We start from the raw sequence: 12,462 nt of genomic DNA on the forward strand, positions 1-12,462 counted from the left end.
GAGTGGCGGGGGCGGGAGGGGCGTCAAAGATTCTGAGAAGCCGGGAAATCACCGGGCCCGAGGGCCCCACTGACGCCTGTCAGCCTCCAGGACCTCGGGGTCCCCAGGGCCGCCGCCGCCCCTGCCCTGTCCCGCCGGGCGCCTCCCGCTCTCCGCACCGCAGCCACCGCGCCTCGCAGCTCCCCCCGCTCCGGAGCGCTGCGCCAGGCGGCGTCGGACCGACGAGAGGACAGGCTGTCGCGGCTGCTCTCGCGAGAAGACTCTCGCGGGCGCGGTGCCAGCGGCCTTTCCCGGGCGTTGGGCGGAGCCGCAGGGCGGAAGGCGGAAAACCCCGGCCGGCCGATGGCCACGTGACCGAGCCTCGCGGCGTGGATTGGTCGGCAGCTCCCGGGCCCCGCCCCGAGGGCGGGCCTTCGCTCCCCGGAGGCAGTGCCCCTGCAGGCGGAGAGGTGTCCTCGCGCGCCCTGGGGTGGGGTCCCCTGGCGCGTCGCCGCCCGGGTCCCGGTGGGCCTCGGAGTTGCCGGGTGTCGGGCCGCCGGACGCTTTGTGTCGAGCCCCGGGGCCTGCGGGATCCTGTTCCGCAGAGCAGCTCTCCGAGGGGAGCCTTCCAGAGAAAGGCTCTGGGAAGCCAGCCTGCCACGCGGGCTCCCATCCTCGCTGTCCCCGCTGGTGTTGCGTGAGGCAGGTCCTCCCAGCCGCAGCCGAGGCCGTCTCCTCCTCCCCGCAGGATCCCAAGTTCCGCCCTGGGGAGCACCGATCGGCCCTCCGGACCCCTCCCCGCTCCCGGCTCCGCCTCCGGGTTCCCCCGAGGTGCGTGTGCACCGAAACCGCTGCAGTGACTCACAGTTGCAGATGTTCCCACTCTTCCTTTCTGGCGGAAGGTGGCGGGCTGCTGGCCTCGCGCCTGCGCCTGCCGCATCCCAGATGTGCCTGCTGAGCGAATTCACGGCGGAACCGGCTCCGGATTCCCAGGAGCCCGGCCTGAATGGCTCGCGGGGATCCCTCGCCCGCATCTTCCTCCAGCTCTTTGCAGCGCCGGGCACGATGTGAATGAATGAACGGCGGCTCGCGGGGACCCGGAGGAAGACAGGGGCCCACGCTCAGTGGGGCTCACAGTCCGGGAGGCGAGAGAGAACAGGTCCTTTGACAATCACAGGGAATGTGTCGCTTGTTTCCACCGCCAAGCGGCCGCCGTTAGGCGTTTGTCAAATGCAATGAGCTTATGAGTTCCATGTTCTCTCCATTTCACCCAGGAGGACCCCGAGACTCAAGACGATGTGACTTATCCAGGAACACGCAAGCTGGTGGGATTGGCTGTTAGGACTCAAATCCAGATCACTCGGACCCCAGAGTTGAGGCCCTTCTCTGTCCGGCCTTTCCAGTCACCCCCACTTAGCACAGTAAGATGGGAGGGGGGCCCCAAGCTATTGATGTTGCCTACAAGGAGTCTGGGGCCACTTTTATGGTTCCATTTGAACTGGTCTTTTAGGCAAAGTAGACTTGATAGATGTGGAGGAGAGGAAGAGTGTCTCATGCAGAGGGAACAGCAAGGGCAGACAGTATAAAAGAACAAAGCTTATTCCGGTGGATTGTGAAACCCTTCCTGTGTTGTCCTTCCTGTGTTTTGCATTCCCAGCCACTGCTTGGCATCATCTGGTTGTCCTGCAGGCACTTGGAGCTCAGAATTTTCATTTTGTTTGCATATTCCTAGAAGCGGCATGTCTGGGTCATACAGTAAGTTAAATACAACGCCACAAGAAACTGTCAAACTTTTCAAAGCGGTTGTACCCTTTTACACTCTTGCCAGCAGGATAGGAGTTACAGTTTCTGACAATGTCATCAACACCTGGTATTGTCAGGTTTTTGACTTTTGCTGTTCTAATGGGTATGTGGCGGGACCTCATTGCAGTTTCAATTTGCTGATTTGTGACTGTGAAGATTACATTGTTGAGTATCTGGATTTTGTTGTCTTCCTTTGAATAGTGCAGACTGTTATTCTGGCAAGTGGTTAATCTGCTTTTAGTTGGGCTAGATTTTTTCAATCCTTGTTTGTAATCTTTTTTTGTGGCAGATCTAGAGTAGCCTTTACTCCTTAATCAGATTAGCTTTTATTCTAAAGCATGGGCTTTCGTGAGGCTAGTGAGTTGATGGCAGGAATCTCAGTGACCAGATTGTACATACCATAGAGTGTCCTCACAGATGAATGTTCTGGTGCTGTGTAACCCATCTTCGGTTCTTACTTGCCTCTGGGCTGGGAGTCAGAGCCCTGATACTGTCTTGCCTGATGGGTTGAACACACATGGGGTAGGATTTAATTTGTTTTAAGTAAAAGAATGAAAGGATATTCTTGTACTTCTAAATTTGTGGAATAAGAGTTCTCATCACATAGAGATTTAATTTCCCTTTCTGATTTTATTAGTTCCAACCAGGAAACAGAAATCAAAGCAGCTATTTTAGTAGAATTTAATATAAAGATCTGTCAACTAGGTATTATTTATTTTTATTTTTTTTAAAAAAAGATTTTATTTATTTATTCATGAAAGACACACACAGAGAAAGGCAGAGACATAGGCAGAGGGAGAAGCAGGCTCCATGCAGGGAGCCTGATACGGAACTCAATCCCAAGACTCCAGGATCACGCCCTGGATCGAAGGCAGACGCTAAACTGCTGAGCCGCCCCGGGATCCTGGTATTACTTATTAAGTAGGTAACTGAAAGTTAAAAACTCAATCATGGGGCACTGGGGTGGCTCAGCTGGTTAAGCGTCTGCCTGTGTCCTGGGGTCCTGGAATTAGACACCCCCCCCCCCCCCCCCGCATCAGGCTCCCTGTTCAGTGGGAAGCCTGCTTCTCCTTTTCCTGCTCCCCCTGCTTGTGCTCTCTCTCTCTCTCTCTCTGTGTCAAATAAATAAATAAAATCTTAAAGAGAAACCAAAACCTTAATCACTTCTTGGCCTTTTGGCTAAGATCAAGTGAAAGGTAAAAATTCCATATTTTGAAGGAGACAACTGTAGGAAGCTGCTCTTTCCCTTAAGCTGGAGGTACAAAGTGAAGAAACTGTAATTAAAACCTTTAGGAGATTGGCAGAGGGCCCCATGGGAGTGCACCTGGTGGGGGGGCGGAGGGGGCTATAGAGGAGGTCCCAAGACTAGGGCTGGTGCTTCTCACAGGGTGTGTAATGAAGCTGATTCTGCTGGCTGAAAGCTCCCCAACTGGGTCCAAAGGGAAGCCACAATAGCTTTGCCAGGATGAGGAAGGGCTTCTGGTGTGAGGCCAGCAGGGAACAGGAAGCAGACAGGAAACAGCTGTTCTGGCTTCCTCCCTGAGCCTAGCGCTCTCCCTTCAGCGCCCCCTTTGTCAGCACAGGGAGCGGCTGGCAAAGCAGGCAGGTGGTTTGCTGGGTGCACTGCAAAGCCGGGGAGAGAAAGTGCACTGGGAGCTGAGAAACAACAGCTTAGTAACCAGCAGCACGATGATGTTCGAAACTTCTCTACATGTTAATTGTGTGCTCCCCACCATGTGATGCTTGCTCTGTCTCCAGCCAACCTCATGCCTTTCTGCCTCAAATCTTTGCTCATGCTGATATAGCTGGAATATCTGTTCTTGAATATCTAGCTCAAATTCCCTAGTGGCATTGTCCCCAGATGCATTTCATCACATTGTCCCCTGAGCCGCATGTGGCTGTCTGAGCGTGCATCTTGATTCAGAATCCAGACCTTACGCATTTTTCATGGTGCCTGACATGCTGCCCTCAGTGCAGCGGCCGATCTTTTGGGTGTTGACGATGGACAACATGAGCCAGGTTGAGAGAATCAGCCTCCTGACCAAGCCCATCAGCCATGGGGCTGTGTCCCCACAGGAAAAGTGTCGTGGCTCTGCTGTATTCTTACCTACTTGTTCACAAGGAGTAGCATTGATCAGACCTTATGAAACCTCCATCTGAGTTTTCCTCCCACTCAGACAATTTCTGAGGTTTTTTCCCTTTTTAGTTTTAAGTGGTTGAAGTCCTTTTTGATCCCTTCCACTTTCTAATCAATACCAGTATTTCCTCAGAACCACCAGGGAACCCCTGTTTTTACTGGATTTTTTTTTTTTTTTTTTTTCTGACGCATTATGGATGTGACTCTAGAACTCCTGATTTCACTCTAAGGATAACACAGTGGGGTATTTCATTCCATAGAATTCCAGGCCTCCAATGTGAGAGAAAAGCAACTGGGGCAGGAGACCAGACTCCATTTCCCGGTGGGCTGCTGATGCCAGGGAGTGGGGGGGCGGTCCTTGATCTGGGAGATAGGGTCTAGGCAGACCTGCTGGGGGCAGAGGTAGAAGAGGTGAGGGCTGTGGGGCCCGAAGGGAGCTCCATGGAGGGAGAGAGAGAAAGAGGAGGGAATTTTGAATATTTGTGATGTAGTGCTTTGGGGTATCTTCAAAAATTCCTACATATGATTCTACTTATTCTTTAAAACTTCTAGGGTCGATTTATTTTGTGTTCTATTTTATTATTTTATTTTATTTATTTTTGCTTCACCCTTCAGAGGAAGACTTTAAGACCTTGTAGCTATGATCTGGCTTCCTAAATTTATCAGAAAACAACTTTAAAAATGGATTTAAATAGACCTCAGAACATTGGAGTAAAGTCGATTTGTCTTCTCAAAGTGAAGTATAGTTGAGTAGCTCTGGGAGGAAACTGAGCAGGGGTTCCATCCATGTGGATGTGGGGGCAGGCCACACCTGCCTTCAGAAGGTCAGGCCTGGGGCCCCAGTGGGACCCACTGAATCAGGCTCTTCAGAGACAGTGTTTGGAAATCTGCAATTTTTATGAGCTTCCAGAGAAGTCAGAGAACCATTTCTGGAGGCCGCTACTTTTATCATGTGATTTAGGACATGGAAGGTGGAAGGAGGGCTCTGACCATGCTCAAGGTCAGGAGTCTCTGGCTGACTCCACGTCACGCTGCTGCTCAGTCTGCAGGGCCACTGCAGCCTTCTCAGATGGCCTCACGTTTCCACTTTACTTTCTTCATGACCAATAGAAGGTAGAGTCATCTCCTGAAAGAGAAGAAATAAGAACTAATTGTCGCTTAAAAAAAAACTTTGTTCAAATGCCAAACTCTTAAATACCCCATGCTCTCCTCCTTTTATTTGAGAGAGAGAGAGAGAGAGTGAGTGAGGGGGATGGTGGGGAGGAGCAGAGGGACAGGGAAAGAGAGGGTCTCAAGCAGACTCCCTGTTGAGTGAGGAGCCCAACAGGGGGCTTGATCTCAGGAGCCTGAGATCATGACCTGAGATGAAATCAAGAGTTGGACGCTTAACCCAACTGAACCACCCAGGCGCCCCCTTCCCCCCTTTTATTTCTTGCCTCTCTCTTTCATACCCTTTTACTGTTACCTGGTTGACCAGAGCTGTCACTTTAGAAAGTGGATGGTCTTCACACAGAGACTGACTTGATTTTAGATGGGAATGCTGGCCTGTTTCCTCCCAGGGCGATCTGTAGTGCCACCTTCTGGACCTGTCCACCCTGCTCCTCACCTGAGCACCTGGCCAGCAGCTGTGCATTTCCATTGTCTTCCATAGGTGATAGTAAATACAATGTGTTCCTTTCATAGACTAATAGTTTACCTTCTCTTTGATATAACAGATTAATGAAAGAAATCTGTATCAATGCGAGCTCGACACTAAACCATCGTTATCCATAGAAAAGTAAAAGTTGAGGGAGTGAAGTACAGAATGAGGACCTGTAGGCTCAGCAGATCCAGCTGCTCTCAAATGTCCCACTTTTCGGGCATGGTGTTTTCCTTCTTCTCCACCACTCTTCTGTCTTGTGCACCACATTCTCCCCAGGAGTGGAGGTGACCTCGGGGCAGGTAACTGGCTTGAGCAGAGGTCTGCAACTGCATTTGGCCTGGAGGTTTCTGTCCCTTGAGGCAGTGTTTTTTTTTTTTTTTTTGGATTGTATTTATTTATTTGACCGAAGAGAGAGCACAAGCAAGGGGAGCGGCAGAGGGAGAGGGAGAAGCAGGCTCCCTGCTGAGCAGGGAATCCAATGTAGGGCTTGATCCCAGGACCCTGGAATCAGGATCTGAGCCAAAGGCAGACAGGCAGACACTTAACCAACTGAGCCACTGCCCCGAGGCAGTGGTTCTTAAGGAATTAGCTTGGGGGAGCTTTCCCTTCCCCTTCTCTAGGATGTCTGTCAACCCTGGAGGCACATTTGGTTGTTGTAACTGGGAGGGAGAGTGTTACCGGGATCTAGAGGGTAGAGGCCACGGATACAGCTCCAGATCCTACAACATGCAGGACAGCCCCCACCACAGTGGATTACTGGGTCCCTGGGTAATCAGAGTCACTAACGTCTGTACCGAGCTTCTGCTGGGGGTGCTGTTTCACGTGCTGTGTTTTATCTCATTGTGACCTCATGGTGCCCTGGAGGCTAAGCGGTTGAACCCCATTTTACTGTCAGGGAAACTGAGACTACAGCCAGCTTAAATGCTCTGCCAGGAATCACAGGGTCTGAAAGAGGCTGAGTCAGGTGGCAAACTCAGCTTCAGCCCCTGTGCCAGGCTGTCACAGGGCACCTGCCTGTTGGGAGGGAGTGCTGAGGAAGACTGCTCTGCTTTCACTAGAGTTAAGCAGACTTGTTCTTCCTTGGCTGGGGCCTGGTGCCCAGACTTGACCCCTCCAACAGTCTTGGGCCCTCCTTGGGCCCCAGAGTTCCCACCCGCACTGATAAATGCTTAGCTGGATCCTGCTGAGGTGCAGCCTCAGGAGAGACTTTCATACAGTATCTCCCCACCTAAAAGGGCAGGTTGCTGGGATTTCATGACATCTATGCACAAGGTCATGGCAGGCTATCTGCACCTGCTTGGTGACCATTGTACAAGAAGCAGAATTTGTCTGGGACTTGCTTTGTCATATATACTTGGGGAGGGAGGTTATGTCTGTGCATACATGTGTGTATGGGTGTCGGGAAAGGAAGGAAATCCTCAACTACAAATATTGGTGCTGCATAATCAATCCCAAAGAGTCCAATTAGACATGCATGGCCAGTTTGGCTTGGGAATGCCAATAGCACCCAGCATCTGGTCTCTTAGAGAGCTCAGCACGGTGACTGTGTTCTTGGCATCTCTGCAAGGAGCTTGGTCTGGAGCACCTTTGCTAGTGTGAGCAGAATCTGCAAAGGCTGTGGAGTTTGATGGGAGGTCCAGGGAGTGGCAAGGGAGGCAGAGCTTGTGCCAAAGAGGGACTCAGGGACCCGCCCCCCCAACCCCCAGGGTTAAACTCTTAAGACTGGTAAATGGAGACCATCCCATATCACTCGGGTGTGTCATACTTTTGTGTTTGCTGTGAAAGGCAGAAGACATTATTGGACTGTTTTATTGTTGAATATTTTTTTAAAATCCACTAGTCTTTCATAATCTTTTATCTCTGTCATTTATCAGCCTCTAGGCAGCAAGCCCAGCAGAAGCTTCGGGGTGGAAAGTGCATGAATGGAGGTCTTGGAACCACGTTTAGCATGGACTCGAGTGTAAATCCCAGCGCCCGCCTCTCCCAGTCATTCAGCCTCTCAACCCCTCAGGTTTGTCATCTGTAAAATGGAAGTATAATGGTGCCCACCTCGAGGGACTGTAGTGAGGACTAGGGAGTTAATCTTTGTAAAGTGCCCAGAAGCTGCTACACAGTAACTGCTGTTATTAGCCTCACCTAAACCACACAGCCCAGCTTCCTGTGTGTCACTATTGGTAAACCCATTTCCATGTCTTCACGCCGGGAAGCAAGACCACACCTTCCCATTCTCAGGTATCTTTGCAAACCATTCCTGCAGCCAGGGGCTCTTGTCATGGATGTCAGTCGGACTATTTGTAGGCTGCAGTCACTGACATGGGGTGCAGGTGGTGGGTGTGTGTGTCCTGGGTCTTGGCTGGATGACTCTGACCTTGGCTCACACTTAGCCTGAGGCGGATCTCAGCTGTTCAGTGCATCCTGGAGCTGCTGTAACAGATTAGTGAGAATGGAGAATTGGCTGATAGTTTTGTGGGGAGGCAGGAAAAGTCTGAAGTTGCAAAGTCTAAAGCAAAACTGCACAAAAAACTAGCTTCAGGTCTTGCTCCAGGTCCCCTCCCAAACCAAGATCTCCCGTCGTTCTCCATCTGCCTCCCTCCTGAGCACATCCTCATCTTCTCCCCAGACCCTGCAGCCGCAACCCCCTGTTCTGTCCAGTTCAGTGCTCAGCTAACCAAGGTCCTCCCAGTGATCATGACCACAGATGTTTCTTTGCCTTGGTCGATCACACGTGTGTTGTGTGTGAATGTTACATGGAGTCTGAGGCTGTGAGCCTGAGCATTTGAGGTCCTGTGATCCCCTCTGCTGCGTCCCATGTGTTGTCTCTAGTAGTTTCAAGTCTTTCTAGAAACACCTCGTTTCCACAGTCCATCACCCCTTACTCATAATCCTAAAGTCCAGAAAGCTCTGGATCTTTCTTTGTTTCTTTCTTTGTTTCTTTGTTTGTTTCTTTCTTTGTTTCTTTCTTTCTTTTCTTTCTTTTTTTCTTTTCTCTCTTTCTTTCTTTCTTTCTTTCTTTCTTTCTTTCTTTCTTTCTTTCTTTCTTTCTTTCTTTCCTTTCTTTCTTTCTCTTTCTTTCTTTCTCTTTCTTTCCCTTCCTTCCTTCCTTCCTTCCTTCCTTCCTTCCTTCCTTCCTTCCTTCCTTCCTTCCTTCCTTCTTCCTTCCTTCCTTCTTTCCTTCCTTCCTTTCTCTTTTGAAAGCTCTGTGTTTTATGTCGGTGTTCCATAACATTTCAGCAAACTCCTTTGGAAGCAAATCCTTGACCTACACTCAGGCTACGAATAGCTTCATTTATCTCACTTAGTGTGAATATTTATATTTTGCTATGGAAATGGTAACGTGCTCGAATATAGGGTGCTGCTGTCTACCTCACTGGACTGTTATCAATATAGGATATGCATCAGTGTCTTTCAGAAATCCAAAGCATTCTGAATTACAGTGTACCCAAGAATTTCAGGTAAGGGATTTGAAACCTGTACAACTTTTATGTCTCTAGACCTGCTGAGCACAGAAACTACTCTTGGGGACTCCAGCAGACCACATGGTCTGAGACCTGATGGGATGCAGGTCCCCACAGAGATGCACTGAAGGAATGTATGGGTGCTTGTAAATCCACATGACTGCTCAGATTTATGGGTGCCTAAATACTTTGCTCACCCATTAAGACGGAGCCCCTTAAATGTCCTTTGGTCAGTTTAGCTCATGCCCTGAGAACGTTGTTATTTTTTTTTAAAGATTTTATTTATTTATTCATGAGAGACACATAGAGAGAGAGAGAGAGAGAGGCAGAGACACAGGCAGAGGGAGAAGCAGGCTCCATGCAGGGAGTCCGACGTGGGACTCGATCCCAGGTCTCCAGGATCACACCCTGGGCTGAAGGCAGCGCCAAACCACTGAGGGACCCAGGCTGCCCAGAACTTTGTTGTTATTAATGTGTTCAAATATTTTTGCCTGCAGAGTTTTCCTGTCAAAGGGCTTTTGCCACCTCGAGGAAGGACTTTTTGTTCTTTGTGTTGAGATCGCTCTCAGATCTTCTCTGACAGACTTGCAAACACGCTGACAAGCCCCAAGTGATGGGATATGGGACCCTTGGTAGGTGTGGAGGTGTTCAGCAGGTGGGGAAGCCCCGCGCTTGCTCATCAGCACAGGTTCTGCATCAGAAACCCAAGTGGGCGTGTGTTTGACAGGATCTGCCAGGAAGTGCAGAATGACTTTCTTGATCTGGAAATGCAAATCTCAGATATTTTACACGTTTGCAGACATTTTAAAACAGTTGTGGTAAGACGCAAACTTCACATTGATAATATTTTGGGATTCTGCAGTATTTACTGAGAGAAATGCTCAATGGTGTTTACCCAGGTGCACTCTCTCACCCACCGACTTCTCTCTGGTCCTGGAACTCCTGTCCCGCTGGGACCCCCAGTGCAGATGACTGAGTGGTATCTTCTGGATTTTGCTCCTCTGACAGACACATTGCTCCCCTCCCTGGGTCTTTCGTCTGCCTCACCAAATCTGCCTCTTCAAGATTCTGTTCAAAACTCTCTTCCAAGGAACCTTCCCTAAAAACCTGACTCCATATGCCGATTTTTTTATAATTAGCTTTTCCTACATGGTTGGTAAAATGAGATCCGACAAACACAATTTGATGGCAATGAACATTTGCACTCGTGTAACTTTTCTCTCAAATTACTTGCTTAAATTCCCAGTAGTGAGTTTGCTGGATCAAAGCAGTTAGACGTTTTTATGGCTGTAGAATTCATTCATTCAAAAATATCTGCTGCACATATATTGGGGGTACAGGGTTGTGCCAGGAGCTGGCTGTGTGACAGTGAACCAAACAGCAAACTCTCAGCCTTCCTGGAACTGACCTTCTGTTGGGGGAGAAGCCCACAACCCAGTAAACAAGTAGATATGTAGAATATCACGTTAGGTGATGGCCATGGAGAATAGCAAGGTGGTGTAGGAGGATTAGAGAAGTACCTGTGGGTCAGGGCACGTGGGTGGCTTAGGTGGTGAAGCACCTGCCTTCAGCTCAGGTCATGGAGTCCTGGGATGGAGCCTTTGAGTTGGGCTCTGTGCTCAGCAGGGAGTCTATTTGTCTCTCTGCCTCTGCCCCTCCTGCCCACGTGGGCTGGCTCTCTTTTTCTCTAATAAATAAATAAATCTTAAAAATATATAAAAAATAAAAATTAATAAAATAAATGAATAAGAAAAATAAATAATAATAATAAAAGAAGTACCTGCGGATGGTGAGGAGGGATAGGGAGTCGCTGTTTCATATGAGGAGCTCAAGAAAGGGCTCAGTGTTGAGGTGATATCTGAGCAGAGACCTGCAAGAAGGAAGTGAGGGAGCTCTGCTGACACTATGTAAGGGAGAACAATTCAGGCAGAGAAGCAGTAGATGCACATGTCCTGTGGCATAAAGCACCTTCAGGGACTTCCATTATGTGTATGCTGGTATACTTGAGGGTGTCTCACAGGTCTCTGGGGCTCTATTCATTTAAAAAAAATTTTCTTTTCTTTCTTCTGTGAATTGAATATTTGTGTCTTCCCCAATCCTCCTAATTCATATATTGAAGCCCTAATCATCAGTGGGAGGGTGTTTGGAGATGGGCCTTTGGGAGTAATTGGGTTTAGATGAGCCCATGAGAATGGAGCCCCATGATGGGATTGGTGCCATTATAAGGGGATGAAGGGACCAGAATTCTCTCTGCCCTGTGAGGGCACAGTGAGAAAACAGCTGTCTATGAACTAGGAAGAGGGCTCTCGCTAAGAACCCAACCATGTGGGCACCCTGATCTGGGACTTTCAGGCTTTGGAGCTGTGAGAAATCATTATCTGTTGTTTGAGCCACCCAGCCTGTGGTCTTCTGTTGACAGAACTTTCTCTTCCTCCATCTGCCGGGGTAATCTCAACTGACCTGCCTTCAGACTTGAGGCCCACTCATCCATTCTTCATGGCAATTAATGTACAGATATATATTAATCCCCACTTCTTTATTGATATCATCTATGGTGTGACATCGTTCTCACACCTTCCTATTGTTCACCAGATGCGGCCTCCTTTAGCTCTTTTTTTATTTAAGATTTTATTTATTTATTTTGAGAGAGAGACAGAGAGAACAGAGGGGCAGAGGGAGAGAGAGAGACTCTTAAGCAGACTCCATGCGGAGCATGGGGCCCGACATGGGGCTTGATCCCATGACCCCAAGTTCATGACCTGAGCTGAAATCAGGAGTCAGACACTCAACCAACTGTGCCACCCAGGTGCCGCGCCTTTAGCTCTTTGAATGCACTTATAATAGCTGAGTTAATATCTTAAATTTTTTATGTTTATTTTTTAAGATTTTATTTATTTTTAAAGATTTTATTTATTCATAGAGACACACACACAGAGAGAGAGAGAGAGAGAAAGAGAGAGGCAGAGACACAGGCAGAGGGAGAAGCAGGCTCCATACAGGAAGCTTGACGTGGGACTCGATCCCAGGTCTCCAGGATCACACCCCAGGCTGCAGGCGGTGTTAAACTGCTGTGCCACTGGGGCTGCCCTAAGATTTTATTTATATATTCATGAGAGACACAGAGAGAGAGGCAGAGACACAGGCAGAGGGAGAAGCAGACTGTGGGGAGCCTGATGAGGGACTTGATCCCAGGACCCCGGGATCACGACCTGAGCCAAAGGCAGATGCTCAACCACTGAGCCACCCAGGCATCCCAATATCTTTATTTAGTAAGTTGAACATCTGGGCTTCCTCAGGGGCAGTTTCTGACTTTTTTTTTTTTTCTTGCGGAACATATTTCCTGTGTCTTTACATGTTTAATGTAATGTTTTCTTGCTGAAAACTGGACATACCAAATACTATGCTATGGTGGCTCTGGAAATTGCATCTCCCAGGCTCTGTTGGAA

At 49.0% G+C, this 12,462-nt stretch overlaps 1 long non-coding RNA gene across 13 annotated transcripts in view; it reads left to right on the forward strand.

Annotated features, from left to right (window-relative positions):
• The first annotated feature begins 375 nt into the window (after positions 1–375).
• Positions 376–12,462, forward strand: part of LOC144301939 (uncharacterized) — a 65,870-nt gene continuing 53,783 nt past the window's right edge. For 2 of the 13 annotated variants that reach the window (XR_013368858.1, XR_013368847.1), the window contains exons 1-2: positions 398–1,400; positions 7,436–7,572. This is a non-coding gene — a long non-coding RNA (uncharacterized LOC144301939). Of the gene's footprint in view, positions 1,735–5,634; positions 5,861–7,435; positions 7,573–12,462 lie in introns of all 13 variants that reach the window. The other 11 variants (XR_013368848.1, XR_013368850.1, XR_013368854.1 and 8 more) reach the window with 10 other exon arrangements.

The sequence above is a fragment of the Canis aureus genome, chromosome 30 (assembly GCF_053574225.1).
Source record: "Canis aureus isolate CA01 chromosome 30, VMU_Caureus_v.1.0, whole genome shotgun sequence".
Lineage (NCBI taxonomy): Eukaryota > Metazoa > Chordata > Mammalia > Carnivora > Canidae > Canis > Canis aureus.